Below are 12796 nucleotides of genomic sequence, written 5' to 3' on the forward strand. Positions count from 1 at the left end.
TTTCCAATTCAGATGCAATATCCATGTTTATACTTGTGGAGTAAACAAGGTGATTGCAACTATTCATGTGGAGAACGATGGATTTATAGTTTTTCACCTTCGGGATTCAGCCAAATCACCGCTGATTTAAACGTATGACCAATCTTAATGCGGTATTATTTCTCATCATCACATTTCGTATAGCTACTCAATTTGTTTATACAATCGCCGATCTGTGACATAAAAATGGCTTTTCTAGATTTCTCTCTAAAACGAGGCAAATCGATAAGGATGGGACTCGAACCCACGCGTGCAGAGCACAATGGATTAGCAGTCCATCGCCTTAACCACTCGGCCACCTTATCATATGTTGCTGTGATTTATAACTAATGTCAAAAATAAACTTATTCTTTAAATGCATCAACATTTTTATCGGAGTTTCTAGGAATTTGCCAGTAGGATTGGAAACTTGAGAAATAACGTACAGGAATATGGCGCCATGGCTTAGTTGGTAAAGTGCCTGTCTTGTAAACAGGACATCCTGGGTTCAAATCCCAGTGGTGCCTCATTGAGATATTTTATGCAATGATTCTGCATGAGTGCATCACGGGTTAATAATCCAAGTAACTATCTGGTAATTGAGTTTGACTTCTATAGAAAAGTTAAGGAGACTTGTTTTTCCATCACAACATTAAATGCCCCTATGGGTGCCAAGTTCAAATCCTGTGCGCTATTTATTTCTAGAAATTGATCATGTATGTATTTGTTTTGTTTGGTAACATAAATGTATTCATTTCCCAATGCGACCTATTTTGAGATTTTCCAATTCAGATGCAATATCCATGTTTATACTTGTGGAGTAAACAAGGTGATTGCAACTATTCATGTGGAGAACGATGGATTTATAGTTTTTCACCTTCGGGATTCAGCCAAATCACCGCTGATTTAAACGTATGACCAATCTTAATGCGGTATTATTTCTCATCATCACATTTCGTATAGCTACTCAATTTGTTTATACAATCGCCGATCTGTGACATAAAAATGGCTTTTCTAGATTTCTCTCTAAAACGAGGCAAATCGATAAGGATGGGACTCGAACCCACGCGTGCAGAGCACAATGGATTAGCAGTCCATCGCCTTAACCACTCGGACACCTTCTCACATGTTGCCATGATTCATAACTAATCTCAAAAATATATTCGTTCTAGGCATCACATTTCTTTAATGCATCAACATTTTTATCGGAGTTTCTATGAATTTGCCAGTAGGATTGGAAACTTGAGAAATAACGTACATGAATATGGCGCCATGGCTTAGTTGGAAAAGCGCCTGTCTAGTAAACAGGAGATCCTGGGATTCAAATCCCAATGGTGCCTCATTGAGATATTTTATGCAATGATTCTGCATGAGTGCATCACGGGTTAATAATCCAAATAACTATCTGGTAATTGAGTTTGACTTCTATAGAGAAGTTAAGGATACTTGTTTTTCCATCACAACATTAAATGCCCCTATGGGTGCCAAATTCAAATCCTGTGCTTTATTTATTTTGAGAAATTGATCACGTATGTATTTGTTTTGTTTGGTAACATAAATGTATTCATTTCCCAATGCGACCGTATTTTGAGATTTTCCAATTCAGATGCAATATCCATATTTATACTTGTGAAGTAAACAAGGTGATTGTAAACTATTCATGTGGAGAACGATGGATTTATAGTTTTCACCTTCAGGATTCAGCCAAATAACTTCTCATTTAAACGTATGACCAATCCTAATGCGGTATTATTTCTCATCATCACATATCGTATAGCTGCTACATTTTTTATATAATCGCCGAATAGTGACATAAAAATGGCATCTCTAGATTTCACTCTAAAAAGAGAAAATCGACAAAGATGGGATTCGCACCCATGCGTGCAGAGCACAATGGATTAGCAGTCCATCGCCTTAACCACTCGGCGACCTTATCACATGTTGCCATGATTCATAACTAATGTCAAAAATAAATGTATTCTTTTAATGCATCAACATTTTTATCGGAGTTTCTATGAATTTGCCAGTAGGATTGGAAACTTGAGAAAACGCGAACAAGACTATGGCGCCATGGCTTAGTTGGTAAAGGGCATGTCTAGTATAACTAGGAGCTCCTGGGTTCAACTCCCAGTGGTGCCTCATTATGGTATTTTATGCTGTGATTCTGCATGAGTGCATCATGGGTTAATAATCCAAGTAAACTATCTGGTAATTGAGTTTGACTTCCATAGAAAAGTTAAGGAGACTTGTTTTGCCATTACAACATTAAATGCCCCTATGGGTGCTAATTTCAAATCCTGTGCTTTATTTATTTTGAGAAATTGAAAATGTAAGTATTTGTTTTGTTTTGGTAACATGAATGTATACATTTCCCAATGCGACCGTAATTTGAGATTTTCCAATTCACATGCAATATCCATATTTATACTTGTGAAGTAAACAAGGTGATTGTAATCTGTTCATGTGGAGAACGATGGATTTATAGTTTTTCACCTTCGGGAATCAGCCAAATCACCTCTGATTTAAACGTATGACCAATCTTAATGCGGTATTATTTCTCATCATCACATTTCGTATAGCTGCGCAATTTGTTTATACAATCGCCGATGAGTGACATTAAAATGGCTTCTCTAGATTTCACTCTAAAAGGAACAAATCGACAAGGATGGGATTCGAACCCATGCGTGCAAAGCACAATGGATTAGCAGTCCATCGCCTTAACCACTCGGCCACCTTATCACATGTTGCCATGGTTCATAACTAACGTCAAAAATAAATGTATTCTTTTAATGCATCAACATTTTTATCGGAGTTTCTATGAATTTGCCAGTAGGATTGGAAACTTGAGAAATAACGTACAGGAATATGGCGCCATGGCTTAGTTGGTAAAGCGCCTGTCTAGTAAACAGGAGATCCTGGGATTCAAATCCCAATGGTGCCTCATTGAGATATTTTATGCAATGATTCTGCATGAGTGCATCACGGGTTAATAATCCAAGTAACTATCTGGTAATTGAGTTTGACTTCTATAGAGAAGTTAAGGATACTTGTTTTTCCATCACAACATTAAATGCCGCTATGGGTGCCAAGTTCAAATCCTGTGCGCTATTTATTTCTAGAAATTGATCATGTATGTATTTGTTTTGTTTGGTAACATGAATGTATTCATTTCCCAATGCGACCTATTTTGAGATTTTCCAATTCAGATGCAATACCCATATTCATACTTGTGAAGTAAACAAGGTGATTGTAAACTATTAATGTGGAGAACGATGGATTTATAGTTTTTCACCTTGAGGATTCAGCCAAATCACTTCTCATTTAAACGTATGACCAATCCTAATGCGGTATTATTTCTCATCATCACATATCGTATAGCTGCTACATTTTTTATATAATCGCCGAATAGTGACATAAAAATGGCATCTCTAGATTTCACTCTAAAAAGAGAAAATCGACAAAGATGGGATTCGCACCCATGCGTGCAGAGCACAATGGATTAGCAGTCCATCGCCTTAACCACTCGGCGACCTTATCACATGTTGCCATGATTCATAACTAATGTCAAAAATAAATGTATTCTTTTAATGCATCAACATTTTTATCGGAGTTTCTATGAATTTGCCAGTAGGATTGGAAACTTGAGAAAACGCGAACAAGACTATGGCGCCATGGCTTAGTTGGTAAAGGGCATGTCTAGTATAACTAGGAGCTCCAGGGTTCAACTCCCAGTGGTGCCTCATTATGGTATTTTATGCTGTGATTCTGCATGAGTGCATCATGGGTTAATAATCCAAGTAACTATCTGGTAATTGAGTTTGACTTCCATAGAAAAGTTAAGGAGACTTGTTTTTCCATCACAACATTAAATGCCCCTATGGGTGCCAAGTTCAAATCCTGTGCGCTATTTATTTCTAGAAATTGATCATGTATGTATTTGTTTTGTTTGGTAACATAAATGTATTCATTTCCCAATGCGACCTATTTTGAGATTTTCCAATTCAGATGCAATATCCATATTTATACTTGTGAAGTAAACAAGGTGATTGCAACTTTTCATGTGGAGAACGATGGATTTATAGTTTTTCACCTTGAGGATTCAGCCACATCACCTCTGATTTAAACGTATGACCAATCTTAATGCGGTATTATTTCTCATCATCACATTTCGTATAGCTGCTAAATTTGTTTGATAATCGCCGATCAGTGACATAAAAATGGCTTCTCTAGATTTTACTCAAAGAAGAGCAAATCGACAAGGATGGGATTCGAACCCATGCGTGCAGAGCACAATGGATTAGCAGTCCATCGCCTTAACCACTCGGCCACCTTATCACATGTTGGCATGATTTACAACTAATGTCAAAAATAAATGTATTCTTTAAATGCATCAACATTTTTATCGGAGTTTCTAGGAATTTGCCAGTAGGATTGGAAACGTGAGAATTAACGTACAGGAATATGGCGCCATGGCTTAGTTGGAAAAGCGCCTGTCTAGTAAACAGGAGATCCTGGGTTCAAATCCCAGTGGTGCCTCATCGAGATATTTTATGCAATGATTCTGCATGAGTGCATCACGGGTTAATAATCCAAGTAACTATCTGGTAATTGAGTTTGACTTCCATAGAAAAGTTAAGGAGACTTGTTTTTCCATCACAACATTAAATGCCCCTATGGGTGCCAAGTTCAAATCCTGTGCGCTATTTATTTCTAGAAATTGATCATGTATGTATTTGTTTTGTTTGGTAACATAAATGTATTCATTTCCCAATGCGACCTATTTTGAGATTTTCCAATTCAGATGCAATATCCATATTTATACTTGTGAAGTAAACAAGGTGATTGCAACTATTCATGTGGAGAACGATGGATTTATAGTTTTTCACCTTGAGGATTCAGCCACATCACCTCTGATTTAAACGTATGACCAATCTTAATGCGGTATTATTTCTCATCATCACATTTCGTATAGCTGCTAAATTTGTTTGATAATCGCCGATCAGTGACATAAAAATGGCTTCTCTAGATTTTACTCAAAGAAGAGCAAATCGACAAGGATGGGATTCGAACCCATGCGTGCAGAGCACAATGTATTAGCAGTCCATCACCTTAACCACTCGGCCACCTTATCACATGTTGGCATGATTTACAACTAATGTCAAAAATAAATGTATTCTTTAAATGCATCAACATTTTTATCGGAGTTTCTAGGAATTTGCCAGTAGGATTGGAAACTTGAGAATTAACGTACAGGAATATGGCGCCATGGCTTAGTTGGTAAAGCGCCTGTCTAGTAAACAGGAGATCCTGGGTTCAAATCCCAGTGGTGCCTCATCGAGATATTTTATGCAATGACTCTGCATGAGTGCATCACGGGTTAATAATCCAAGTAACTATCTGGTAATTGAGTTTGACTTCCATAGAAAAGTTAAGGAGACTTGTTTTTCCATCACAACATTAAATGCCCCTATGGGTGCCAAGTTCAAATCCTGTGCGCTATTTATTTCTAGAAATTGATCATGTATGTATTTGTTTTGTTTGGTAACATGAATGTATTCATTTCCCAATGCGACCTATTTTGAGATTTTCCAATTCAGATGCAATATCCATATTTATACTTGTGAAGTAAACAAGGTGATAGCAACTTTTCATGTGGAGAACGATGGATTTATAGTTTTTCACCTTGAGGATTCAGCCACATCACCTCTGATTTAAACGTATGACCAATCTTAATGCGGTATTATTTCTCATCATCACATTTCGTATAGCTGCTAAATTTGTTTGATAATCGCCGATCAATGACATAAAAATGGCTTCTCTAGATTTTACTCAAAGAAGAGCAAATCGACAAGGATGGGATTCGAACCCATGCGTGCAGAGCACAATGGATTAGCAGTCCATCGCCTTAACCACTCGGCCACTTTATCACATGTTGGCATGATTTACAACTAATGTCAAAAATAAATGTATTCTTTAAATGCATCAACATTTTTATCGGAGTTTCTATGAATTTGCCAGTAGGATTGGAAACTTGAGAATTAACGTACAGGAATATGGCGCCATGGCTTAGTTGGTAAAGCGCCTGTCTAGTAAACAGGAGATCCTGGGTTCAAATCCCAGTGGTGCCTCATCGAGATATTTTATGCAATGATTCTGCATGAGTGCATCACGGGTTAATAATCCAAGTAACTATCTGGTAATTGAGTTTGACTTCCATAGAAAAGTTAAGGAGACTTGTTTTTCCATCACAACATTAAATGCCCCTATGGGTGCCAAGTTCAAATCCTGTGCGCTATTTATTTCTAGAAATTGATCATGTATGTATTTGTTTTGTTTGGTAACATAAATGTATTCATTTCCCAATGCGACCTATTTTGAGATTTTCCAATTCAGATGCAATATCCATATTTATACTTGTGAAGTAAACAAGGTGATTGCAACTTTTCACGTGGAGAACGATGGATTTATAGTTTTTCACCTTGAGGATTCAGCCAAATCACTTTTGATTTAAACGTATGCCCAAACTTAATGCGGTATTATTTATCATCATCACATTTCGTATAGCTGCTAAATTTGTTTGATAATCGCCGATCAGTGACATAAAAATGGCTTCTCTAGATTTTACTCAAAGAAGAGCAAATCGACAAGGATGGGATTCGAACCCATGCGTGCAGAGCACAATGGATTAGCAGTCCATCGCCTTAACCACTCGGCCACTTTATCACATGTTGGCATGATTTACAACTAATGTCAAAAATAAATGTATTCTTTAAATGCATCAACATTTTTATCGGAGTTTCTATGAATTTGCCAGTAGGATTGGAAACTTGAGAATTAACGTACAGGAATATGGCGCCATGGCTTAGTTGGTAAAGCGCCTGTCTAGTAAACAGGAGATCCTGGGTTCAAATCCCAGTGGTGCCTCATCGAGATATTTTATGCAATGATTCTGCATGAGTGCATCACGGGTTAATAATCCAAGTAACTATCTGGTAATTGAGTTTGACTTCCATAGAAAAGTTAAGGAGACTTGTTTTTCCATCACAACATTAAATGCCCCTATGGGTGCCAAGTTCAAATCCTGTGCGCTATTTATTTCTAGAAATTGATCATGTATGTATTTGTTTTGTTTGGTAACATAAATGTATTCATTTCCCAATGCGACCTATTTTGAGATTTTCCAATTCAGATGCAATATCCATATTTATACTTGTGAAGTAAACAAGGTGATTGCAACTTTTCACGTGGAGAACGATGGATTTATAGTTTTTCACCTTGAGGATTCAGCCAAATCACTTTTGATTTAAACGTATGCCCAAACTTAATGCGGTATTATTTATCATCATCACATTTCGTATAGCTGCTAAATTTGTTTGATAATCGCCGATCAGTGACATAAAAATGGCTTCTCTAGATTTTACTCAAAATTGAGCAAATCGACAAGGATGGGATTCGAACCCATGCGTGCAGAGCACAATGGATTAGCAGTCCATCGCCTTAACCACTCGGCCACCTTATCACATGTTGGCATGATTTACAACTAATGTCAAAAATAAATCTATTCTTTTAATGCATCAACATTTTTATCGGAGTTTCTATGAATTTGCCAGTAGGATTGGAAACTTGAGAAATAACGTACAGGAATATGGCGCCATGGCTTAGTTGGAAAAGCGCCTGTCTAGTAAACAGGAGATCCTGGGATTCAAATGCCAATGGTGCCTCATTGAGATATTTTATGCAATGATTCTGCATGAGTGCATCACGGGTTAATAATCCAAGCAACCATCTAGTAATTGAGTTTGACTTCGATAGAGAAGTTAAGGAGACTTGTTTTTTCCATCACAACATTAAATGCCCCTATGGGTGCCAAGTTCAAATCCTGTGCGCTATTTATTTCTAGAAATTGATCATGTATGTATTTGTTTTGTTTGGTAACATAAATGTATTCATTTCCCAATGCGACCTATTTTGAGATTTTCCAATTCAGATGCAATATCCATATTTATACTTGTGAAGTAAACAAGGTGATTGCAACTTTTCATGTGGAGAACGATGGATTTATAGTTTTTCACCTTGAGGATTCAGCCACATCACCTCTGATTTAAACGTATGACCAATCTTAATGCGGTATTATTTATCATCATCACATTTCGTATAGCTGCTAAATTTGTTTGATAATCGCCGATCAGTGACATAAAAATGGCTTCTCTAGATTTTACTCAAAAAAGAGCAAATCGACAAGGATGGGATTCGAACCCATGCGTGCAGAGCACAATGGATTAGCAGTCCATCGCCTTAACCACTCGGCCACCTTATCACATGTTGGCATGATTTACAACTAATGTCAAAAATAAATGTATTCTTTAAATGCATCAACATTTTTATCGGAGTTTCTAGGAATTTGCCAGTAGGATTGGAAACTTGAGAATTAACGTACAGGAATATGGCGCCATGGCTTAGTTGGTAAAGCGCCTGTCTAGTAAACAGGAGATCCTGGGTTCAAATCCCAGTGGTGCCTCATCGAGATATTTTATGCAATGATTCTGCATGAGTGCATCACGGGTTAATAATCCAAGTAACTATCTGGTAATTGAGTTTGACTTCCATAGAAAAGTTAAGGAGACTTGTTTTTCCATCACAACATTAAATGCCCCTATGGGTGCCAAGTTCAAATCCTGTGCGCTATTTATTTCTAGAAATTGATCATGTATGTATTTGTTTTGTTTGGTAACATAAATGTATTCATTTCCCAATGCGACCTATTTTGAGATTTTCCAATTCAGATGCAATATCCATATTTATACTTGTGAAGTAAACAAGGTGATTGCAACTTTTCACGTGGAGAACGATGGATTTATAGTTTTTCACCTTGAGGATTCAGCCAAATCACTTTTGATTTAAACGTATGCCCAAACTTAATGCGGTATTATTTATCATCATCACATTTCGTATAGCTGCTAAATTTGTTTGATAATCGCCGATCAGTGACATAAAAATGGCTTCTCTAGATTTTACTCAAAATTGAGCAAATCGACAAGGATGGGATTCGAACCCATGCGTGCAGAGCACAATGGATTAGCAGTCCATCGCCTTAACCACTCGGCCACCTTATCACATGTTGGCATGATTTACAACTAATGTCAAAAATAAATCTATTCTTTTAATGCATCAACATTTTTATCGGAGTTTCTATGAATTTGCCAGTAGGATTGGAAACTTGAGAAATAACGTACAGGAATATGGCGCCATGGCTTAGTTGGAAAAGCGCCTGTCTAGTAAACAGGAGATCCTGGGATTCAAATCCCAATGGTGCCTCATTGAGATATTTTATGCAATGATTCTGCATGAGTGCATCACGGGTTAATAATCCAAGCAACCATCTAGTAATTGAGTTTGACTTCGATAGAGAAGTTAAGGAGACTTGTTTTTTCCATCACAACATTAAATGCCCCTATGGGTGCCAAGTTCAAATCCTGTGCGCTATTTATTTCTAGAAATTGATCATGTATGTATTTGTTTTGTTTGGTAACATAAATGTATTCATTTCCCAATGCGACCTATTTTGAGATTTTCCAATTCAGATGCAATATCCATATTTATACTTGTGAAGTAAACAAGGTGATTGCAACTTTTCATGTGGAGAACGATGGATTTATAGTTTTTCACCTTGAGGATTCAGCCACATCACCTCTGATTTAAACGTATGACCAATCTTAATGCGGTATTATTTCTCATCATCACATTTCGTATAGCTGCTAAATTTGTTTGATAATCGCCAATCAGTGACATAAAAATGGCTTCTCTAGATTTTACTCAAAAAAGAGCAAATCGACAAGGATGGGATTCGAACCCATGCGTGCAGAGCACAATGGATTAGCAGTCCATCGCCTTAACCACTCGGCCACCTTATCACATGTTGCCATGATTCATTACTAATGTAAAAAATAAATGTATTCTTTTAATGCATCAACATTTTTATCGGAGATTCTATGAATTTGCCAGTAGGATTGGAAACTTGAGAAAACGCGAATAGGAATATGGCGCCATGGCTTAGTTGGTAAAGCGCCTGTCTAGTAAACAGGAGATCCTGGGTTCAAATCCCAATGGTGCCTCATTGATATATTTTATGCAATGATTCTGCATGAGTGCATCACGGGTTAATAATCCAAGCAACCATCTAGTAATTGAGTTTGACTTCGATAGAGAAGTTAAGGAGACTTGTTTTTTTCCATCACAACATTAAATGCCCCTATGGGTGCCAAGTTCAAATCCTGTGCTTTATTTATTTTGAGAAATTGAAAATGTAAGAATTTGTTTTGTTTGGTAACATAATGTATACATTTCCCAATGCGACCGAATTTTGAGATTTTCCAATTCAGATGCAATATCCATATTTATACTTGTGAAGTAAACAAGGTGATTGTAAACTGTTCACGTGGAGAACGATGGATTTATAGTTTTTCACCTTCAGGAATCAGCCAAATCACCTCTGATTTAAACGTAAGACCAATTTTAATGCAGTATGTTTTCTCATCATCACATTTCGTACAGCTGCTCAATTTGTTTATACAATCGCCGATCTGTGACATAAAAATGGCTTTTCTAGATTTCTCTCTAAAACGAGGCAAATCGATACGGATGGGACTCGAACCCACGCGTGCAGAGCACAATGGATTAGCAGTCCATCGCCTTAACCACTCGGACACCTTCTCACATGTTGCCATGATTCATAACTAATCTCAAAAATATATTAGTTCTAGGCATCACATTTCTTTATTGCATCAACATTTTTATCGGAGTTTCTATGAATTTGCCAGTAGGATTGGAAACTTGAGAAATAACGTACAGGAATATGGCGCCATGGCTTAGTTGGAAAAGAGCCTGTCTAGTAAACAGGAGATCCTGGGATTCAAATCCCAATGGTGCCTCATTGAGATATTTTATGCAATGATTCTGCATGAGTGCATCACGGGTTAATAATCCAAGCAACCATCTAGTAATTGAGTTTGACTTCGATAGAGAAGTTAAGGAGACTTGTTTTTTCCATCACAACATTAAATGCCCCTATGGGTGCCAAGTTCAAATCCTGTGCTTTATTTATTTTGAGAAATTGAAAATGTAAGAATTTGTTTTGTTTGGTAACATAATGTATACATTTCCCAATGCGACCGAATTTTGAGATTTTCCAATTCAGATGCAATATCCATATTTATACTTGTGAAGTAAACAAGGTGATTGTAAACTGTTCACGTGGAGAACGATGGATTTATAGTTTTTCACCTTCAGGAATCAGCCAAATCACCTCTGATTTAAACGTAAGACCAATTTTAATGCAGTATGTTTTCTCATCATCACATTTCGTACAGCTGCTCAATTTGTTTATACAATCGCCGATCTGTGACATAAAAATGGCTTTTCTAGATTTCTCTCTAAAACGAGGCAAATCGATACGGATGGGACTCGAACCCACGCGTGCAGAGCACAATGGATTAGCAGTCCATCGCCTTAACCACTCGGACACCTTCTCACATGTTGCCATGATTCATAACTAATCTCAAAAATATATTAGTTCTAGGCATCACATTTCTTTATTGCATCAACATTTTTATCGGAGTTTCTATGAATTTGCCAGTAGGATTGGAAACTTGAGAAATAACGTACAGGAATATGGCGCCATGGCTTAGTTGGAAAAGAGCCTGTCTAGTAAACAGGAGATCCTGGGATTCAAATCCCAGTGGTGCCTCATTGAGATATTTTATGCAATGATTCTGCATGAGTGCATCACGGGTTAATAATCCAAGTAACTATCTGGTAATTGAGTTTGACTTCCATAGAAAAGTTAAGGAGACTTGTTTTTCCATCACAACATTAAATGCCCCTATGGGTGCCAAGTTCAAATCCTGTGCGCTATTTATTTCTAGAAATTGATCATGTATGTATTTGTTTTGTTTGGTAACATGAATGTATTCATTTCCCAATGCGACCTATTTTGAGATTTTCCAATTCAGATGCAATATCCATATTTATACTTGTGAAGTAAACAAGGTGATTGCAACTATTCATGTGGAGAACGATGGATTTATATTTTTTCACCTTGAGGATTCAGCCAAATCACTTTTGATTTAAACGTATGCCCAAACTTAATGCGGTATTATTTCTCATCATCACATTTCGTACAGCTGCTAAATTTGTTTGATAATCGCCGATCAGTGACATAAAAATGGCTTCTCTAGATTTTACTCAAAATAGAGCAAATCGACAAGGATGGGATTCGAACCCATGCGTGCAGAGCACAATGGATTAGCAGTCCATCGCCTTAACCACTCGGCCACCTTATCACATGTTGCCATGATTCATTACTAATGTAAAAAATAAATGTATTCTTTTAATGCATCAACATTTTTATCGGAGATTCTATGAATTTGCCAGTAGGATTGGAAACTTGAGAAAACGCGAATAGGAATATGGCGCCATGGCTTAGTTGGTAAAGCGCCTGTCTAGTAAACAGGAGATCCTGGGTTCAAATCGCAATGGTGCCTCATTGATATATTTTATGCAATGATTCTGCATGAGTGCATCACGGGTTAATAATCCAAGCAACCATCTAGTAATTGAGTTTGACTTCGATAGAGAAGTTAAGGAGACTTGTTTTTTTCCATCACAACATTAAATGCCCCTATGGGTGCCAAGTTCAAATCCTGTGCTTTATTTATTTTGAGAAATTGAAAATGTAAGAATTTGTTTTGTTTGGTAACATAATGTATACATTTCCCAATGC

General features: G+C 37.1%; 2 protein-coding genes and 28 non-coding genes across 30 annotated transcripts in view; 13 read left to right on the forward strand and 17 right to left on the reverse strand.

The window, feature by feature from the left end:
* Nucleotides 1–12796, reverse strand: part of NUP88 (nucleoporin 88) — a 153038-nt gene that overhangs the window by 111756 nt on the left and 28486 nt on the right. The gene's annotated exons all lie outside the window — the stretch shown is intronic.
* The window catches only part of COX4I1 (cytochrome c oxidase subunit 4I1), a 293476-nt gene that overhangs the window by 86322 nt on the left and 194358 nt on the right, over nt 1–12796 (forward strand). The gene's annotated exons all lie outside the window — the stretch shown is intronic.
* On the reverse strand, nt 263–344 carry TRNAS-GCU (transfer RNA serine (anticodon GCU)). The gene has a single exon. It is a non-coding gene; the product is annotated as a tRNA-Ser (tRNA).
* On the forward strand, nt 473–545 carry TRNAT-UGU (transfer RNA threonine (anticodon UGU)). The gene has a single exon. It is a non-coding gene; the product is annotated as a tRNA-Thr (tRNA).
* TRNAS-GCU (transfer RNA serine (anticodon GCU)) lies at nt 1061–1142 on the reverse strand. Its single transcript has one exon. It is a non-coding gene; the product is annotated as a tRNA-Ser (tRNA).
* TRNAT-AGU (transfer RNA threonine (anticodon AGU)) lies at nt 1285–1358 on the forward strand. The gene has a single exon. It is a non-coding gene; the product is annotated as a tRNA-Thr (tRNA).
* TRNAS-GCU (transfer RNA serine (anticodon GCU)) lies at nt 1873–1954 on the reverse strand. Its single transcript has one exon. It is a non-coding gene; the product is annotated as a tRNA-Ser (tRNA).
* TRNAS-GCU (transfer RNA serine (anticodon GCU)) lies at nt 2676–2757 on the reverse strand. The gene has a single exon. It is a non-coding gene; the product is annotated as a tRNA-Ser (tRNA).
* Nucleotides 2886–2959, forward strand: TRNAT-AGU (transfer RNA threonine (anticodon AGU)). The gene has a single exon. It is a non-coding gene; the product is annotated as a tRNA-Thr (tRNA).
* TRNAS-GCU (transfer RNA serine (anticodon GCU)) lies at nt 3474–3555 on the reverse strand. The gene has a single exon. It is a non-coding gene; the product is annotated as a tRNA-Ser (tRNA).
* On the reverse strand, nt 4272–4353 carry TRNAS-GCU (transfer RNA serine (anticodon GCU)). Its single transcript has one exon. It is a non-coding gene; the product is annotated as a tRNA-Ser (tRNA).
* On the forward strand, nt 4482–4554 carry TRNAT-AGU (transfer RNA threonine (anticodon AGU)). Its single transcript has one exon. It is a non-coding gene; the product is annotated as a tRNA-Thr (tRNA).
* On the reverse strand, nt 5068–5149 carry TRNAS-GCU (transfer RNA serine (anticodon GCU)). The gene has a single exon. It is a non-coding gene; the product is annotated as a tRNA-Ser (tRNA).
* On the forward strand, nt 5278–5350 carry TRNAT-AGU (transfer RNA threonine (anticodon AGU)). The gene has a single exon. It is a non-coding gene; the product is annotated as a tRNA-Thr (tRNA).
* TRNAS-GCU (transfer RNA serine (anticodon GCU)) lies at nt 5864–5945 on the reverse strand. Its single transcript has one exon. It is a non-coding gene; the product is annotated as a tRNA-Ser (tRNA).
* On the forward strand, nt 6074–6146 carry TRNAT-AGU (transfer RNA threonine (anticodon AGU)). Its single transcript has one exon. It is a non-coding gene; the product is annotated as a tRNA-Thr (tRNA).
* TRNAS-GCU (transfer RNA serine (anticodon GCU)) lies at nt 6660–6741 on the reverse strand. The gene has a single exon. It is a non-coding gene; the product is annotated as a tRNA-Ser (tRNA).
* On the forward strand, nt 6870–6942 carry TRNAT-AGU (transfer RNA threonine (anticodon AGU)). Its single transcript has one exon. It is a non-coding gene; the product is annotated as a tRNA-Thr (tRNA).
* TRNAS-GCU (transfer RNA serine (anticodon GCU)) lies at nt 7456–7537 on the reverse strand. Its single transcript has one exon. It is a non-coding gene; the product is annotated as a tRNA-Ser (tRNA).
* On the reverse strand, nt 8254–8335 carry TRNAS-GCU (transfer RNA serine (anticodon GCU)). Its single transcript has one exon. It is a non-coding gene; the product is annotated as a tRNA-Ser (tRNA).
* Nucleotides 8464–8536, forward strand: TRNAT-AGU (transfer RNA threonine (anticodon AGU)). Its single transcript has one exon. It is a non-coding gene; the product is annotated as a tRNA-Thr (tRNA).
* TRNAS-GCU (transfer RNA serine (anticodon GCU)) lies at nt 9050–9131 on the reverse strand. Its single transcript has one exon. It is a non-coding gene; the product is annotated as a tRNA-Ser (tRNA).
* TRNAT-AGU (transfer RNA threonine (anticodon AGU)) lies at nt 9260–9333 on the forward strand. The gene has a single exon. It is a non-coding gene; the product is annotated as a tRNA-Thr (tRNA).
* TRNAS-GCU (transfer RNA serine (anticodon GCU)) lies at nt 9848–9929 on the reverse strand. The gene has a single exon. It is a non-coding gene; the product is annotated as a tRNA-Ser (tRNA).
* TRNAT-AGU (transfer RNA threonine (anticodon AGU)) lies at nt 10058–10130 on the forward strand. The gene has a single exon. It is a non-coding gene; the product is annotated as a tRNA-Thr (tRNA).
* TRNAS-GCU (transfer RNA serine (anticodon GCU)) lies at nt 10649–10730 on the reverse strand. The gene has a single exon. It is a non-coding gene; the product is annotated as a tRNA-Ser (tRNA).
* Nucleotides 11464–11545, reverse strand: TRNAS-GCU (transfer RNA serine (anticodon GCU)). Its single transcript has one exon. It is a non-coding gene; the product is annotated as a tRNA-Ser (tRNA).
* TRNAT-AGU (transfer RNA threonine (anticodon AGU)) lies at nt 11688–11761 on the forward strand. The gene has a single exon. It is a non-coding gene; the product is annotated as a tRNA-Thr (tRNA).
* TRNAS-GCU (transfer RNA serine (anticodon GCU)) lies at nt 12275–12356 on the reverse strand. The gene has a single exon. It is a non-coding gene; the product is annotated as a tRNA-Ser (tRNA).
* TRNAT-AGU (transfer RNA threonine (anticodon AGU)) lies at nt 12485–12557 on the forward strand. Its single transcript has one exon. It is a non-coding gene; the product is annotated as a tRNA-Thr (tRNA).

Source organism: Petromyzon marinus, chromosome 54 (genome assembly GCF_048934315.1).
Source record: "Petromyzon marinus isolate PM22_M1 ecotype Great Lakes invasive population chromosome 54, UKy_Petmar_22M1.pri1.0, whole genome shotgun sequence".
Lineage (NCBI taxonomy): Eukaryota > Metazoa > Chordata > Hyperoartia > Petromyzontiformes > Petromyzontidae > Petromyzon > Petromyzon marinus.